This window comes from Chiloscyllium plagiosum, chromosome 4, assembly GCF_004010195.1.
Source record: "Chiloscyllium plagiosum isolate BGI_BamShark_2017 chromosome 4, ASM401019v2, whole genome shotgun sequence".
NCBI classification, from domain to species: domain Eukaryota; kingdom Metazoa; phylum Chordata; class Chondrichthyes; order Orectolobiformes; family Hemiscylliidae; genus Chiloscyllium; species Chiloscyllium plagiosum.
In genome coordinates, this window is record NC_057713.1 from 97,960,063 (window position 1) to 97,976,831 (window position 16,769).

The 16,769-nt window shown below is 41.9% G+C and overlaps 1 long non-coding RNA gene across 1 annotated transcript in view; it reads left to right on the forward strand.

The window, feature by feature from the left end:
- Positions 1-239: 239 nt before the first annotated feature.
- LOC122549230 overlaps positions 240-16,769 on the forward strand; it is a 33,341-nt gene continuing 16,811 nt past the window's right edge. Inside the window, exons 1-2 of the long non-coding RNA XR_006311463.1 lie at positions 240-297; positions 13,245-13,328. This is a non-coding gene — a long non-coding RNA (uncharacterized LOC122549230). The remainder of the gene's footprint in view (positions 298-13,244; positions 13,329-16,769) is intronic.

The following is a 16,769-nucleotide window of genomic DNA, read 5'->3' on the forward strand; positions in this document are numbered from 1 at the left end:
ACACACAAAGTGTTTTGTATCAACAAGAATCAGTGTATCTGGAGCAGGAATCAGCATCAATTTCTAAACACAAATTGGTCTATTGTGATCTCCTGGACTGATTGAATTCACCAGGTTGAATTAAATGGGTGACTATCAGGGATGAATTTTTCAATTTTTTTTTCCTTCATTTAACTCTGATTTTTCTTCTCCCAGGACGTGACATTTCTGTGGGGAGTAAGTCAGCTTTGGTTACGATGCTCATGACCATGTGAAATACAGGTTGAGATAATATCCAAACATCAATGTAGCAGAAAGGTAAATATTTTAGATCTCAATTACTTCCGTCTTTAATCAGTGCTCAGAAAAATCTCCAATTATTTGGAAGAGAAGAGAAGGCAGAAAGAGACATGTGGAGCAGTTTTTGTCCACTGTAGCACATAAAATCACATAACGGAGTTAACGTGATCCTCTTTATTGACTGAATATCTGGCTGATATCTGCTTGTGGGAGCTGGGAGCAAACCTGTTGCTGTGCTTCCTGAGGTACAACAGTGACCATACTTCAAAGTGTGGCAGTGAAGCACATTGAGACTTCTGGTAATCAGCAAAGGTGCTATATAAATGCAAATCTAACTCTTCCTCACTGTGGTAGCACAAACATAATGGGAGAGTGAATCAGCAAATGGCTTCAAACCGTGCCTGTGTGAAGACACCAAAAATTGGAATCATTCTGGGTGGAAAAGGAACTGGAAGTGGATGGCTATAAGCTTCTTTAAGAGGGGGACAATTTTAACACAGGTTGCTTGTCAGGGGATCCAGTAAAACAGGCAATCGACGATTTAAAAACAAGCAACTGATAGTCACTTGAGAGAGATAAACAGGGACATGGGGAGAGAATGAGGGAATGGGACAAACGATATTGCTCTGCAGAGGGCTTGGCACGGGCTTAATGGACCAAATGGCCTCATTCCATGCTGCAATGAACAATACTTACTCAGAGAACAGGATGCATAAACCATCATCAAAGAGTTGTTAAAGTCTGACTCAGAGAATTAGCCTGAAGTTCAAAAACTGAAATCTGGATGAATTTGTCTGTGTTTTATTAGATCCAGTCGCCTTATAAAAACTATCCGTTGAGAGAGAAATGTGGTAAGTATTATCAATACCGGACAGGGGAGCCCGTAAGACCCCATGCATCTTCCTGCCTTCTGCTGCAGCTAGTTTGCATCCTACTGGCCAAACTTTATTGAGAACAGAGGTCAGTTGGTGAGTCAGCTGTCTTTAAATGCATTGCCAGATGAACAAACCGTTTCTCCCATTATTTTAAATCACTCAAAATCATTCCAACATGTTCAGAACAGTTTTGAGTCAGTTGCTGATAGGATTGGACCCTACATTTGCCCAAAGATTTTACACTTACAGCAGGGGCTGGGACAGTCCTGTCCCTACCAGAAGAAAGCAGGAGAAATTGGAAAGATATAGAACATTCACAGGGGGATTGACAACACTCCTGGACTCTCCAGGAATTAACAACTCTCCCGGCCCTGTGAACATTGAAATTTTCAATTTCTTTTTCATGTTCGAGAACCAACACGCCCTCCCCTGCATCCTCCTTCATTGGTACCAGCGATCAGAACTTCTCCCAAGCAGAGAACCATCTGAAAATAACCAAGGGACCCCTCCTTTTAATTCACAATCTTTGGTTACCCATTCTTTAGTTGAAAATCTCACCCACAGCCACCCCGCCACCAAATGATATGTAAGGGGTCATTTTGACAGTGTATAACAGACCCCATACCAAACTGCAGAGAGCCTGCAGCATAGACACTGAGTTTTGGCTCAAATGGCCTACAGTGATGTTCAATTCCACATGAGCCTCCTCCCACCATAATTATTTTTCTTTCATATGAGTTTCTAGCATCCACTTAAACGCATCAGTGCTTTGGGCTTCAACCACTACATGTGGCAATCATCATTTGCTGTGTACCCAGCTAGTCCAAGCCAAAATGATTATGAAACATATTGTGAAATAGCCTCCTCCAACCTTCTGTAATATCTGTAACCTCCTGCAGCTCTTTCTAAAACTTCTTTTGTATGAGATTTGAACATCATTTGCAAAGTCAGTATATGACCCAAATTACCCTTGAACTGAGTGACTTACCAGGGTCCACACTGTGTGTAGCTTGCACATTCTCCCCATGTCTGCGTGGGTTTCCTCCTGGTGCTCCGGTTTCCTCCTGCAGTCCAAAGGTGTGCAGTTTAGGTGAATTGGTCATGCTAAACTGCCCATACTGTTCAGGGATGTACAGGTTAGGTGCATTAGTTGGGGGAAGTGTAAAATAATAGGGTAGGGCAATGGATCTGGATGGATTATTCGTTAGAGGGTCAGTGTGTACTTGTTGGGTCAAATGGCCTACTTCCACAGTGTAGGGTTTCTATGATTCTATTTCAAATGAGGAGGTGAGAGTTAACCACGTGGATCTGGCATCGTATGTAAGCCAGACCAGATAAGAGCTGCAAATTTCCTTTCCACAAACAGATGAGTTTTTATGACAATTGACAATGGTTTCACAGTTGCCCTTCCTAGTCACATCTAGCTTTCAATTCTAGATTTATTAGTTGAATTGCTTTTCCACTGGTTGCTGTGTTACAATAACAACTCCTGTCCCCAGAGGGTTAGTTAGCCTGGGCCCCTGGTTTTCTAGGTCAGTGACATTATCAATACCCCATTTTCAACTTCCAAATCTGTGTAACTACCTCTAACCCCACAATCTTCTGAAATCCCTTTAATCTACTTCAAGCCTATACTTCTCCTCATCTCTGTTATATCCTCCATTTCTACACCCTTTCAAGTTCTCTCTGCTCCTTCATTTCTGGCCTCCTCCACGTCCTCCTTTCCTGCGCTCCAACAGAGGTGACCCTGCCTTCGGTTGCTGGGTGCCAAGGCTCTAGAAGTTTCTTGATACTCTTCAACATTGCTTGCTCCTCCTTAAAACCCCTCCTTAAAATCTTAGCACTGGGACCAAGTATTTCACCATCTATCCCTAAACTCAATTTAGGTTATTCACTGTCAATTTTATTTGATAATGTCATGGTGAAATGCATTGATGCACTTTATTTTTCTCACAACGTTATGTAAATGCAAGCTCTTGTTGTTGTGCAAGAATTATCAATCAAGTCATATTTTCTTGAGTGACGCATATTCTCTTTAATACCAAACAGACAGTTTGTGAGCAAGGACATAGCCAAACTGCTAGAGTCTGACTTCCAATTGGAAATCCTCCTCGTGTTTGGCTGCTCGCAGAAAGTCATGTGTGTTCCCTACAAAACAACATGCAAGGGGTGATCTTCACCAAATAATCCACCACAGACCTGATGTATGTGCAAAACCTGCACTGTATCAATGCACCATAGAGTCACAGTCATAGAGATGTATTGCACGGAAACAGACCCTTCGGTCGATAAGATATCCTAACCTAATCTAGTCCCGTTTGCCAGCCCTTGGCCCATATCCCCCTAAGCCCTTCCTATTCATATACTCATCCAGCTGCTTTTTAAATGTTGCAATTGTACCAGCTTCCACCACTCCCTCTGGCAGCTCATTCCACTCATGCACCACCTTCTGCATGAAAAAGTAACTCCTTAGGTCTCTTTTAAATCTTTCACCTCTCGTAACTCCTTAGGTCTCTTTTAAATCTTTCACCTCTCAGCCTAAACCTATGCCCTCTAGTTCTGGGCTCCCCCATCCCGGGGAAAAGACCTTGTCTATTTACCCTATCGATGCCCTTCATGATTTTATAAACCTCTATAAGGTCACCCCTCAGCCTCCAATCTCCAGGGAAAACAGCCCAAAACTATGCAGCCTCTCTGTATAGCTCAAACCCTCCAACTCTAGCAACATCTTTGTAAATCCTTTATGAATCCTTTCCAGTTTCATAACATCCTTTCTGTAGGTGGGAGACCAGAATTGCACATGATATTCCAAAAGTGGCCTAACCAATGCAGTGTACAGCTGCAATATGACCTCTCACTCCTATACTCAATGCCCTGACAAAGAAAGCATACCAAACGCCTTCTTCACTATCCCATCTACCTAAGACTCCACTTTCAAGGAACTATGAACCTGAACTCCAAGGTAACTTTGTTCAGCAACACTCCCCAGGACCTTACCATTAATAGTCTAAGTCTTGCCCTGATTTGCCTTTCCAAAATGCAGCACCTCACATTTAACTAAATTAAACTCCATCTGCCACTCCTCAGCCCAATAGCCCATCTGATCAAGATCCCATTGTACTCTGAGGTTACCTTTATCACTGTCCACTACACCTCCAATTTTGGTGCCATCTGCAAATTTCCTAAGTATACCTTCTATGTTCACATCCAAATCATTTATAGAAATGACAAAATGCAGTGGACCCAGCACCAACACTGTTTCTTGTGGCACACCTCTGGTCACAGACCTTCATTCTGAAAAGCAATACTCCACCACTGTCCTCTGTCTTCCAGCTTCTAGCCAGTTCTGTATCCAAATCGCTAGTTCTCCCTGTATTCCATGTGACCTAAACTTGCTAATCGCCAACTTATCCATGCAGCTTGCTCAGAAGTAGATACAAACTGGGCTGGATTTTGCAAGTACCTGTCAGGAGTGTTTTCAGCAGGGTGGCATCAGGGAGGAGTCATGTAAAACAGAGAGAATGCCCTGTTGGGGAAGGACGCCACTACCTTGAGGGGATATAGGGGCATTGCACTAGGGATAATAAGCCTATTTCTTCCTTTTCATCTGCTCTCCAAAACCTAAAGCCCCCACTCCCAACCATCTTGATTCCCTTCATAAGCTGGTCAAGCCCTTCTCGCCCAATGTCCTCCACTTGGTTCACATTCCACAGTTGCCTTCCTCATGGAACTGCCTGCAGCACAGGCAGCATCCATTACTAAACTCTTGATGCTGTTGGAACTGCTGGAGCTGCTGGCTCATCAGATTCACTGGCTGACATTTCTCTGGCAGCCATCTTTATAGATTTGTTTTGCTTCTTTCTAGCTAAGCACTGTGTGCCAAGTAACTTAGGCCAGCTTGCACTTAGGGCAGTTTTCTTCACATTGGTCATATTTTCTTCTATGTGACGTCCTCCAAAATATTTACATGTTGCACATGTGCTTAGCTAGAAAGAAGCAAAACAAACCTATAAAGATGGCTGCCAGAGAAATGTCGGCCAGTGAATCTGATGAGCCAGCAGCTCCAGCAGTTCCAACAGCACCAAGAGTTTAGTAATGGATGCTGCCTGTGCTGCAGGCAGTTCCATGAGGAAGGCAACTGTGGAATGTGAACTAAGTGGAGGACATTGGTCTTGGTCTTTCTGCTAGCCTATCTGCAAATATTTCTACCCTTTCCCCAATCTGTCATTCTCATTCAGCCTGGAATGTCTCTCAGCATCATGTAACTTTTTGTCTATTCTCCCACAGCACATGTTGATATCTGTCTGAAGAATACATTTCTCCTCTCTCAACAGACACACTCTCACAATAGGATCATGCATGCCTAAAAGAATTCTATCTCTGATGAGCTTATCTTCCTGTTACCCAAACTCTCATAATTTAGCTAGATGCATCGGTGCAGTCATATACTGATTAACAGTCTTTCTCAATCTCCCATTGAGTTCTGATACTGAACAAACTACTGTTCTAAAATAAGATAATATGGGGTTCGAAGTATGTCTTCATAGCCTACAAAATCTCTCTTGTCCAGATTTAATACTCTTGAACAAAGTCTAGGCTGCAATACAGCATGTAGCATTACTTTCCCCAGCAGTGGTAGTAGAGTTACAATTCATATATGCTTAGGTTTGTTCAACAGTTTTGTTGCCATTTCATAGGTTTGCCACAAAGAGTGGGAAAAAGTTCAATTCTGTCTCAAAACTCTTAATTTTCCACAGTAGCAGGGAGTGGAAAATGCACAACCATTTTGATATAACCAGTTTTTTTAAAAGCAGCTTTTCCTTCTTGTTTCTTTTCGTAACTGGCTTAGTTACACCTCAGAACATCCATACATGCTCAAGCACACTATTCTGACACTATTATGAGTAATGTATGATTAATGGCTACCATCAACTGCATATAAAGGCACTTATAGCAGAGGTACAGATTACATGACTACAACAAGTCAGCCAGATACAATTTCATTTCTCTAAGCAGATGCAAAGGCACACAGACAGAGAGAGTTAGAGACAGAAAGAGAGAGAAACAGAGAGATGTTGTAGGAGCAGAGAAAGAGAGGCAATTAGATACAGAAAGAAAGAAAAATATAGACAGGATAACTGACATACAGAGAAAGACATTTGAACAGCAGCTTAGCATTAGTTAAATCTGACAGCTAGGATTGTACTATTGGTCTTAAGTGAAGTTGTACATAAGCAATCGGTTGTATCACAGTATCCTTTACATGACAAACCAAGCTCACAACTCTGTAATAAATTAGTAGTGGCAGCACAGTTGTAGTAGCAGGATACAGGGATATTTAGATAGCAACAAGCAGCTAATCTAACATGAAAAGTCTCCAGCAAAAGGGGTTTGATAATATCACCGAATAGCTCCAAATTCCTGTAAGTAATACCCTTGATAAGTGAACAAAATACTGTAGTGAACTATTCACTTAACAGGAACGGGCTGTGGCAGAGTGGGGCATTTATTCCTGGCTCCTTCCTGTTTTCCTTGAGAGACTTTGCTCATAGCTCAAACTACATTTTGCAAGACGCGGCAAGAACACCTCACATCTGGTTTCAGACCAATTACCAGAAGCAAGGAGCAATCCCTGGAGACAAGTTGCAAAGATGAAACTTTGGAAAGTCTTCTTCCCCCTCCCCCACAGCCTCGACAATTCCCCACCTGCTGAGTGCTGTTCTCTGCCTTCGATTAAAGGATTCTAGAGAAAGGAAGGCATTTTACTTCCTAATTGTTGCAAGGTCTTTCCTGACCCCATCTTCTCAGGCAAAAACAAATGAAGAAAACCCTTGACTTTTTCAATGTAGGGACATGGAGAGGCTGTGGCATGTGAAGATTATTTTCTTCACGCAAGGATGGTACATGTCACATTGAAATATTGGAGAGTAGGTTTTTTTTATTGGAATACTGTGTGGTTGTGTTCTCTAGGATATCATTGTCATGAAACTGCCTGTTGGCCACTTACTGAGCAGACAAGCAGCGTCAAGCCAATGGAGAGCCAATCTGGCATGAACTTAGTGCCATCATTAACTATTAGGATAGAAGGGAACAGAGGAAGTTGGTGACTTATACTCAAGAGTTGAACTTAGTTGCTCTTTGCTGGAGTGTGATACTTGCTTCTAACCTTTAAGGAAGGAAGAAAGCGAGGCCTGCATTTCTGTAGCACCTTTTCTGATCTCAGGATGTCTCACCGTACTTTGCAGTCAATGTAATACTTTTAAAAAGTATTCACTGTTTCAATGTAAGAGACACAACAGCCAATCTCAAGTACAGCAAGATCCCACAAACATTAAAGCAATGATTATCTGAGCATTTTTCTTATTGATGTTGGTTAGTAGGTAAATATTGACCAAGTAGATCTCCCTTGTTCTTCTTCAAAACAATAGCTAAGGGATCTTCTATGTCCACCTAGGTGGACTATTGGGGCCTTGGTTTACCTTTAACAGTTCACTACACCCTCAGTTCTGCATAGCGCAGCAAATATTCAATATCTTTCTTTCAGTTGCAGTCAGGCTCACAAGGATAGTACATGTCACAGAGAAATTTTGGAGAGAAGGTCAATTTTCTTAAAATATTATGTGGTTGTGTACTCTAGGATGCCTATAGTTGATTCACTGCCACAAATCCTTCTTCTTGGTATTAGTACTTCTTGGTATAAATACCAAGTAGGAGGAAATCCCACAGAAGGTTGGCTTAACTTTGTTAAACAATGAAATGTTATTATATGGTATTTAATAACTAGTTTTTTAAAAAATTCATTCACAAGATGAGTGTTTCACTGGCTCGCCCAGCTTTTATTGCTCATCCCTAATTGCCCAGAGGGCAGTTAAGAGTTAACCACTGCTGTGGGTCTGGCATAACATGTAGGTCAAACCATGTAAGGACTGTAGGTTCCTTCCCTAATGGGCATTAGTGAACCAGATTATTCTCCCCGCTGACAATTGATTGATGGTCATCATGAGACTCTTACTTTCAGATTTTTATTGAATTCAAATTTCACCATCTACCATGGCAGGATTTGAACCCAGAACCTGGAATTGTTTAGCCAGCAATAACACCACAAGGCCATTGCCTAGTTACATTATGTCAGAGACACATGATTGTCTCTTATGAAATAACATGCTCAATTTAAGAGTAAATTCACATTACCGCTACTGAAACCTTCAGGTATAGACAACACACTTGATTTAAAACATGTACACAAATGGTAGCCTGACGGCTGGAGTTTATGGCTCAATGTCAGTGCACACTTTTAGGGACAACAATTTTGACTTAATGCATAAGAGCAAAAATTATATTATCAGCTTGATCCCTGTTAAATCTTCCTCTTTGTTAGAAATCAATGGAATTGAACATCAGAGAGAATTGCTTTACAGGAGGTTGTCTGCTCTGACTGGGACTAATTTTACCTTTACACTGAGCATGACACAGGTGTCCACACTGGACCATTCTACTTTCCATTCAACAGTCACCTCAATGTTTCTCATGTGTACCTCCTGACCATACCTACAAAGCAAGTGTCTATAAGCACCTGGTCATAACAATATCATTATTCCCATTGAACACCATCAGCCAGTCAGTAACGATAATGCCATCAGTAAGTGGGACACAATCGTAGTGCTGCAGTTAGGGAAAGGCCAACATCAAGGAAGAAATGACTCATTGGAGTCTCTGTATCCATTGCTGGAATGCCCATTTTTCTGTTAATCACCAGTTCCCTTCCATCAGAAGCTTAGACTTGTATACCCTGCTGCCAACTGCTTCAGAGCTATGAGCCTGTTGATTGGGCTTGCTGCACCATCGGAAGCCCACCCATCGTCCCTAATTGGACAGTGAGCATGAAGGCAGCTAATTAGAGCCAACCTGCAATAAAGTTGCTGAGCAGGTCCCACTGCCAGCTAAAGGTTTTCTTCTCTTTTGACTTTTCACCAAAACTGGAAAAGAGTGAGAGACGTGACAGGAATGGCCTATGGCAGAGTGGGGCATTTATTCCTGGCTCCTTCCTGTTTTCCTTGCGAGACTTTGCTCATAGCTCAAACTACATTTTGCAAGATGTGGCAAGAACACCTCACATCTGGTTTCAGACCAATTACCAGAAGCAAGGAGCAATCCCTGGAGACAAGTTGCAAAGATGAAACTTTGGAAAGTCTTCGTCCCCCTCCCCCACAGCCTTGACAATTCCCCACCTGCTGAGTGCTGTTCTCTGCCTTTGATTAAAGGATTCGAGAGAATGAAGGGCTTCCTGAAGAAGGGCTTATGCCAGAAACATCGATTCTCCTGCTCCTCAGATGCTGCCTGGCCTGCTGTGTTTTTCCAACAACACATTTTTCAACAACTGTCAACTGCAAGAGAAGATCAAGAGTCAGCTTTACATAATGGAAGAAAGTCATGGTCTGCTGCAGAGTGGGGGAGTTCCCATATTTGAGTCTGTGGCACATTTGATGGTCTCCAGACCATTTCATTGATAAGTACACATATCTGAACATTCATTCTGATGTCACTTTTGGGTATCTGGGTGGACTACACGAACACAGTCAGCAACCAAGTACGTGTGAAATAGAAGCAGGAGAAGACCGTATGGGTCCACCACTTAACACAATCTTAGCTTGTCTTGGACTTGACTTCCCATTGACTTCCCATTTCCTTTTATTCATGGAGAAACCAAAAGTCTATCTATCCCAACTTTAAAGGTTTCCAACAAAGACTTACCTATAACCCTGAGGAGTAGAGAATTCTAAAGATCCACAACCCTTTGAGCGAGGTCATTGCTCCTCACCCCAATTCTAATTGATCGGCCCCTAGCCAGAGACTATGCCCCCTTGGTTTAAATTCCCTCGCCAGCAGAAACAATTTCTCGGTATCTACCCCACTGAACTCTTCCAGAATTCAATGAAATCACCTCTCAATCATCTTCACTGCAGCTTCGAGGATGGTTGTGTTACACTGGCTTCTGCAGTTCTTCAGCACCTTAGGTTATCCAGGTTATCCAGATATCACTACTGGACCCATTTTGACCAAACGCATTGGTTGCCATCACAAATTGTTGCCTTCCAGAAGATGCTCTACTGCTGGATTTTCCAATTCCTCAAACTGTGTGTGTTCGTTTGTGACAATCCCAAACTCATGATCGATTGTCGACAAATAGGGAATGATTCTCACTGAAAGTCTGTAGAAATGCATAACCTTAGAGGTATACAGTCGGTTCTGCTATAACTTATATTTCTTCAACACAAATTGGCTAGAACACAATTGAAGAATGTAGACCATTATTTGTAGAACGCAAACTTTCCTTACCTGTATTGGCTATAACACGATTCCAGCTCTATTAGTTTAAATGGTATGGCTATTACGTGATTTTCTTGCAGGGTTGCACGGGAATGGAACTATCGTGTTATATCAGAACTGACTGTAGCTGCAAACAAGCCCATGCAAAATCTCTTTTTCCCTGTTATGGTAAACATACTCCAGATCAGAAGTCAGGGTTGACAATGACACTAAGTCAGATCAACTACAGCTTGGATTTATACTCATATAGTAACTTCAAATACAGTCAAACATTCCAAGATGCTTCCCATAAGGGTTATTTCACAAAATCTGTTACAGAAACAATAAAGAAGACATTGAGGCAAAAGACCAAAAGGGTGAAGAATTCAGAACTAAGTAAATAAAATAGATGCAGAGCCAGGTGGTTTGCTGCATCTGCATGATGGGGATCTGGTGGACCCCACTGTGTTTCATCATGACCACATCTGTACCAAGGGTTGGTTGCTTGAGGAACTTTGGCTCAGCTTGGATCTGAGCTTTGAACACTCAGGAATGGAGACAGTTACCTGGATGCTGTGTTGCAGGAAGCAGTCATGCCCTTTAGATTAACTACCTCAAATTCGGTCAAGGGTCAAGGAGGAACTGGTGTGACTATGAGTGAGGCAGGTAGAGGGATCCAGAAGGTAATGCTGAATAGGCCTCAGACCTTGAGCTAGTCTCAAAGTTTGAGATTCTTGTTCCCTACGTGAACGAGAGTTGAAGGGAGGATGAGCATGTTGACTATCGCACCATGGTATAGAGAGCCATTCAAGAGAGGGGAGAAAAGAGAAATATGGTTATAATAAAGATAGTAAAATCTGGGGAATAGACACTGTTGTCTGCGGTCTGGATCGAGAGTCTTGAAGGTTGTGTTGCCTGCCTGATGCCCAAGTTCAGGATGCCTCATCTGGGCTGCAGAGGAACTTGGAATAGGAGGGGAAAGATCCATTTGTTGTGGTCCACATAGGTACCAATGATATAGGTAAAAAGAGGAATGAGATTCTGCAGAGGGAATGTGTGCAGCTAGGGGCTAAGTTAGAAAACAGAACCAAAAAGTAATAATCTTCAGATTATTATCTGAGCCACACCTAATTGGCACAGGATCAACAAGATTAAAGAGGCAAACATGTGGCTCAAAGATTGGTGTGGGAGAAACAATATTGAATTCATGGAACTTTAGCACCAGGACAGGGGAAGGAGGTCAGGATCCACCTGAATCATGTTGGGATCAGTGTCCTTGCAAATTGCACAACTGGAGCTGTGGAGAGAGCTTTGAACTAAATAATGCAGGTAAGACCCAAAATAGTCTGCTGCCTGATTGGCAAAAAGCACATTCCTCACAATAACTATCCCTAATGCACTCTATGAATTTGTTGCCATAGTTACTCTTTCCAATTTGATTAACCAAGTCAACAAAAAGATTAAAGTCACCCATAATTATTGCTGTATTCTTTTAACAAGCACCTATTATTTGTTGTTTTATAACCTTTCTCACAGTGTAGCTGCTGTCTGGGGGTCTGTACACTACACTTACCAATGCCTTCTTTCCATTGCTGTTTTTATTAACTGTACAACATACAAGCCTTGATCATCTCTCACATTAACAGTGCTACCTCACCACCTTTTCCATCCACCCTGTCTTTCTGAAAGGTCAAGTATTCCTGAGTGTTAAGTTCCCAGTTTTTATCTACTTGTAACCATATTATAAACTGCTCCGCAACTTTGAAATCTGTTTCTGTATCTGAGTAACCTACTTCTCTCTCTAAAAGAAACGTACTGACATCACTGAGACAGCTTGGGAAGCTATTTGATCCAGGTTCCCCATGCATCATGGATGGGCCCAAACAGAGGAAAAATACCACTTATAAATCCTGAATATGCCCTGAGGGATTTGACCTCCAATCAGCATGGGCTTTGGCCTTGGCCACCCTGAATTTACTCTGCCTTCTTAACTTCAAGAGGCAACCACCATCTTGAAATGTCTTTGAGGCCCCACAGGTACCTCTCTCCTGATAGTCTGCTGAGGCTTCAGAGCTATGAGCCTGTTGATTGGGCTTGCTGCACCATCGGAAGTCCACCCATCGTCCCTAATTGGACAGTGAGCATGAAGGCAGCTAATTAGAGCCTACCTGCAGTAAAGTTGCTGAGCAGGTCCCACTGCCAGCTAAAGGTAGGCTCAGAGCCCACTAATCTCTTAGATGTCATGGTGCCAGTTTGAAAAAATTGTTTCAGCTTCTGGCTTTTCTTCTCTTTTGACTTTTCACCAAAACTGGGAAAGATTGAGAGACGTGACAGATTAAAAACAAATGCAGAGGCAGAAAAAAATAAGAAGAGGAAAGAACAAAACTGAAAGGATAGGATAGAGGGCAGGGGCAATTAAATGACAAAGAGGACAATGATGCAAGGCAAAAAAGAGATGGAATGGAACAATTAAAAAGACAAAAGATGGGCTGAGAGGAGGTGGAAATGGGAGGAATATAATCAGCACCAACATGTTTTGACTTGGTTGAATCTGCGATTAAGTCCACAAGGCTATCGTTGAAAAGTGTGGTACTATTTCTCTATCTGGCAAACATTGTTTGGAAATTTTCATTTCAACTGTATCGACAACAATTATTTTCTGAGAGGATTCCAGATTTTAAATCCCCTTAGTGTGGAGGCCCTTCGAGACCTCACTCCCTGGCGTGGCCCGGCTGCAATTTTAATGATTTAGACTAACACCAAATGAATTTTCTAATTGCTCAGATATGTCACAGTGGAAAAGAAAACAGATGAAGGATCAAAGTTGCCCGTTGGAATGCCATCATCCAGTGACCAAATTATAAATGGGTAATGAGGTCATTATTCAGTATCTCAGTTGTCCTGATAAGGCTTAGTGGCAAAAAAAAGACTTGTGATGTGCACAGTGCGTAATTTACAATGCAAATGGATGATCAAACTTTTCATAGCAATCCTCCCTTTTAATAATGGGAAATTGCAATGGACAGGTCATTTTGAATCATGCTATTTGGGGTGGTGGGGCTGCTTTAAGTGTGGGGAGGATTGCTCCCTGTGAGAGCATTGCAAAACCTGGTTCATTTCAAATCGTACTTCTCCCAATTGGCAATGAACCATGACCTCATGTCGGGGAACAGTGAGGGTTTTATTTATGTATATGTCAATTTAGAAGGAAAAGACTTCTCTCACATTAAAAAGAAACTTGGGCAAAGTAAAAGAGACAAAAGTTCTATCCTTTCTCACTTCCCCCAGTCTGCTGTCCTCCCAGGAATCTTTGATGGAAATTTTGTTTTGGTTGTGATCCCAGGGAAGGTAGAGAGCACTTTGAGATTTTTACCTTGGATTTTAAAAAAAACGTTAATGAACAGACGGAACCAAATAGTGATTGTGAATATAACTTTAAATTACATCTGCACATGTGGCCTTATGGTTCAGTTTCCAATAAAAAAAAGCTTATATTTGTAAAATACCTTTCATAACCCCAAGATGTCCCAAAATGGTTCACAGCCAATAAAGTACTTCTGAAGTGTTGTAATAAATGCGAGGTGCTGCATTTTGGGAAAGCAAATCTTAGCAGGACATACACACTTAATGGTAAGGTCCTAGGGAGTGTTGCTGAACAAAGAGATCTTGGAGTGCGGGTTCATTGTTCCTTGAAAGTAGAGTCCAGTTAGATAGGATAGTGAAGGCGGCATTTGGTATGCTTTCCTTTATTGGTCAGAGCATTGAGTATAGGAGTTGGGTGGTACAGGATGTTGGTTAGGTCATTTTTGAATATTGCGTGCAATTCTGGTCTCCGTTGTTACACTTGAAAGGCTTCAGAAAAGATTTACAAGGATGTTGCCAGGGTTGGATGATTTGAGCTATTGGGAGAGGCTGAATAGGCTGGGGCTGTTTTCTCTGTAGCATTGAAGGCTGAGGGGTGACCTTATAGAGGTTTATAAAATCATGAGGGGCATGGATAGGATAAATAGACAAAGTCTTTTCCCTGGGTTGGGTGAGTCCAGAACTAGAGGGCATAGGTTTAGGGTGAGAGAGGAAAGATGTAAAAGGGATGTAAGGGGCATATTTTTCATGCAGAGGGTGGTGTGTGTCTGGAATGAGCTGCCAGAGGAAGTGGTGGAAGCTGGTACAATTACAACATTTAAAAGGCATCTGGATGGGTTTATGAATAGGAAGGGCCAAATCGTGGTAAATGGAACTAGATTAACTTTGGACATCTGTTCGGCATGGATGAGTTGGATGGAAGGGTCTGTTTCCCATGCTGCACATCTCTACGACTGTACGACTCTACGTGTTGCATTTGCACATAGCACACATACCCCAAACAACAATTACATCATATTTAGATAATCTGCTTTTTTGATAGTGGTTGAACCACAAATAATTGGCTGGACTGTGTGGGGAAAATCCCCCCAGCCCTCCTACACAATAATGCCATGGAATCTCCTACAGCAATGGAAATGTGTTGCTGGAAAAGCGCAGCAGGTCAGGCAGCATAGATGCTGCCTGACCTGCTGCGCTTTTCCAGCAACACATTTCCATCTCTGATCTCCAGCATCTGCAGACCTCACTTTCTCCTCAAAGAAATCTCCTACAGCAGACAAGGGCTTAGCATCTCATCTGAAAGAAAGCACCGTCAACCAGTGCAGCACTCCCTCAATAATGCACTGGGAACATCAGCTGTGATTTCTGTGTTTCATGTAGAAGTTGAACCAATTAATTTCTGACTCAGAAATAAGATTGGAATCCACTGAGTTACAGATGTAGTGTTAATTTAGGCTAAACCTACCTGGCAAAATGACAATGTGTGTTAATGATGCACACTGTTGTTTGTGTAAAACTTGACCAGCAAGTTTAGGGAATGAAGAGATGTGAAATCCCCAGGCGATTTACACCACTGCACTACTCAATGCACCTGATTGGTCTTTCACATTTGTAGTGCTAAATTTGTATAAATAAGGCTACACTTAAGTAAAAAAAGATTAGCATCTGGTTTTCTACAACACCCATTATGTTACGGATGAATTAACTCAACACAAGTTACAATCACATTAAATAAAAATCATACGCCCTGACAGAAATACACCTCAGAAAGGTTGGAATAAGGGAAAGGTTATTTCATTGCATCATAGAAAATAGGAGCAGGTGTAGGCCATTCGGGTCCTTTGATCCTACTCTGCCATTCAATATGATCATGGCTGATCATCCAACTCAGGACCCTGTTCCCACTTTCTCCCCACACCCTTTCATCCTTTTACCCCAAATTAATACATCTAACTCCTTATTGAAAATATTCCAGGTTTTTAATCTCAATTTATGTGGCAGAGAATTTCACAAACTCATCATTCTCTGTACGAAGGAATTTCTCCTCACTTCAGTCCTAAATGGCCTAACCCGTAAGCTTAAACTGTGATAGCTGGTTCTGAACTCCCCAGTCATTAGAAACTTCCTTCCTGCATCTACCTGTCTAGTTCTGTTCGAATTTGTAGGTCTCTATGAGATCCACTCTTCATTGTTCTAAACACCTGTGAACACAGTCCTAACTCATACATTCTCTCTTCACAATAGCCAGAATGTTCTTCCTCAAGTAAGGAGATCGAAACCACACCTAATCCTCCAGGTATAGACTCAACAAGGCCCAGTACTGTTGTAGCAAGTCATCCCTGCTTCTATACCCAAATGCTCTTGCTATGAAAGCCAAGGTATCATTTGCTCTCTTCATCATTTGTTGCACCTGTATGCTTACTTTCAGTGACTGGTGTATAATGGCACCCAGGTCTCATTGCGCATTCTGCTTTCCCAACCTATCTCCATTCAGATAATAATCCATCTTTGTGTTTTTGCTACCAAAGTGGATAACCACACCATTATCTAACATTATTCTTCAGCTGCCATGCATTTTCCTAAGCACTCAACTAGCCCAAATCATACTGAAGCATCTTTGCATCCTCCTCACAGTTTATCCTCACACCCAGCTTTGGGTTGTCTCCATACTTGGAAATATTATATTTAGTTCCTTCATCTAAATCACTAAAATATATTGTTAATAGCTGAGGTCCAAGCACTAGTCAATGACTGCTACTGAGAAAATGACACAATTATTCTACTCTTTGTTTCCTGTCTGCCAAACAGTTTTCCATGCACTCCCAATCCCATGCTCTTTAATTTTACATACATACATACTGTAATGTGGGACCTTATTGAAAGCCTTCTGAAAGTTCAAGTAAACCACATTCACTGGCTTCCTCTTATCTACTCTACTCCGCAAAA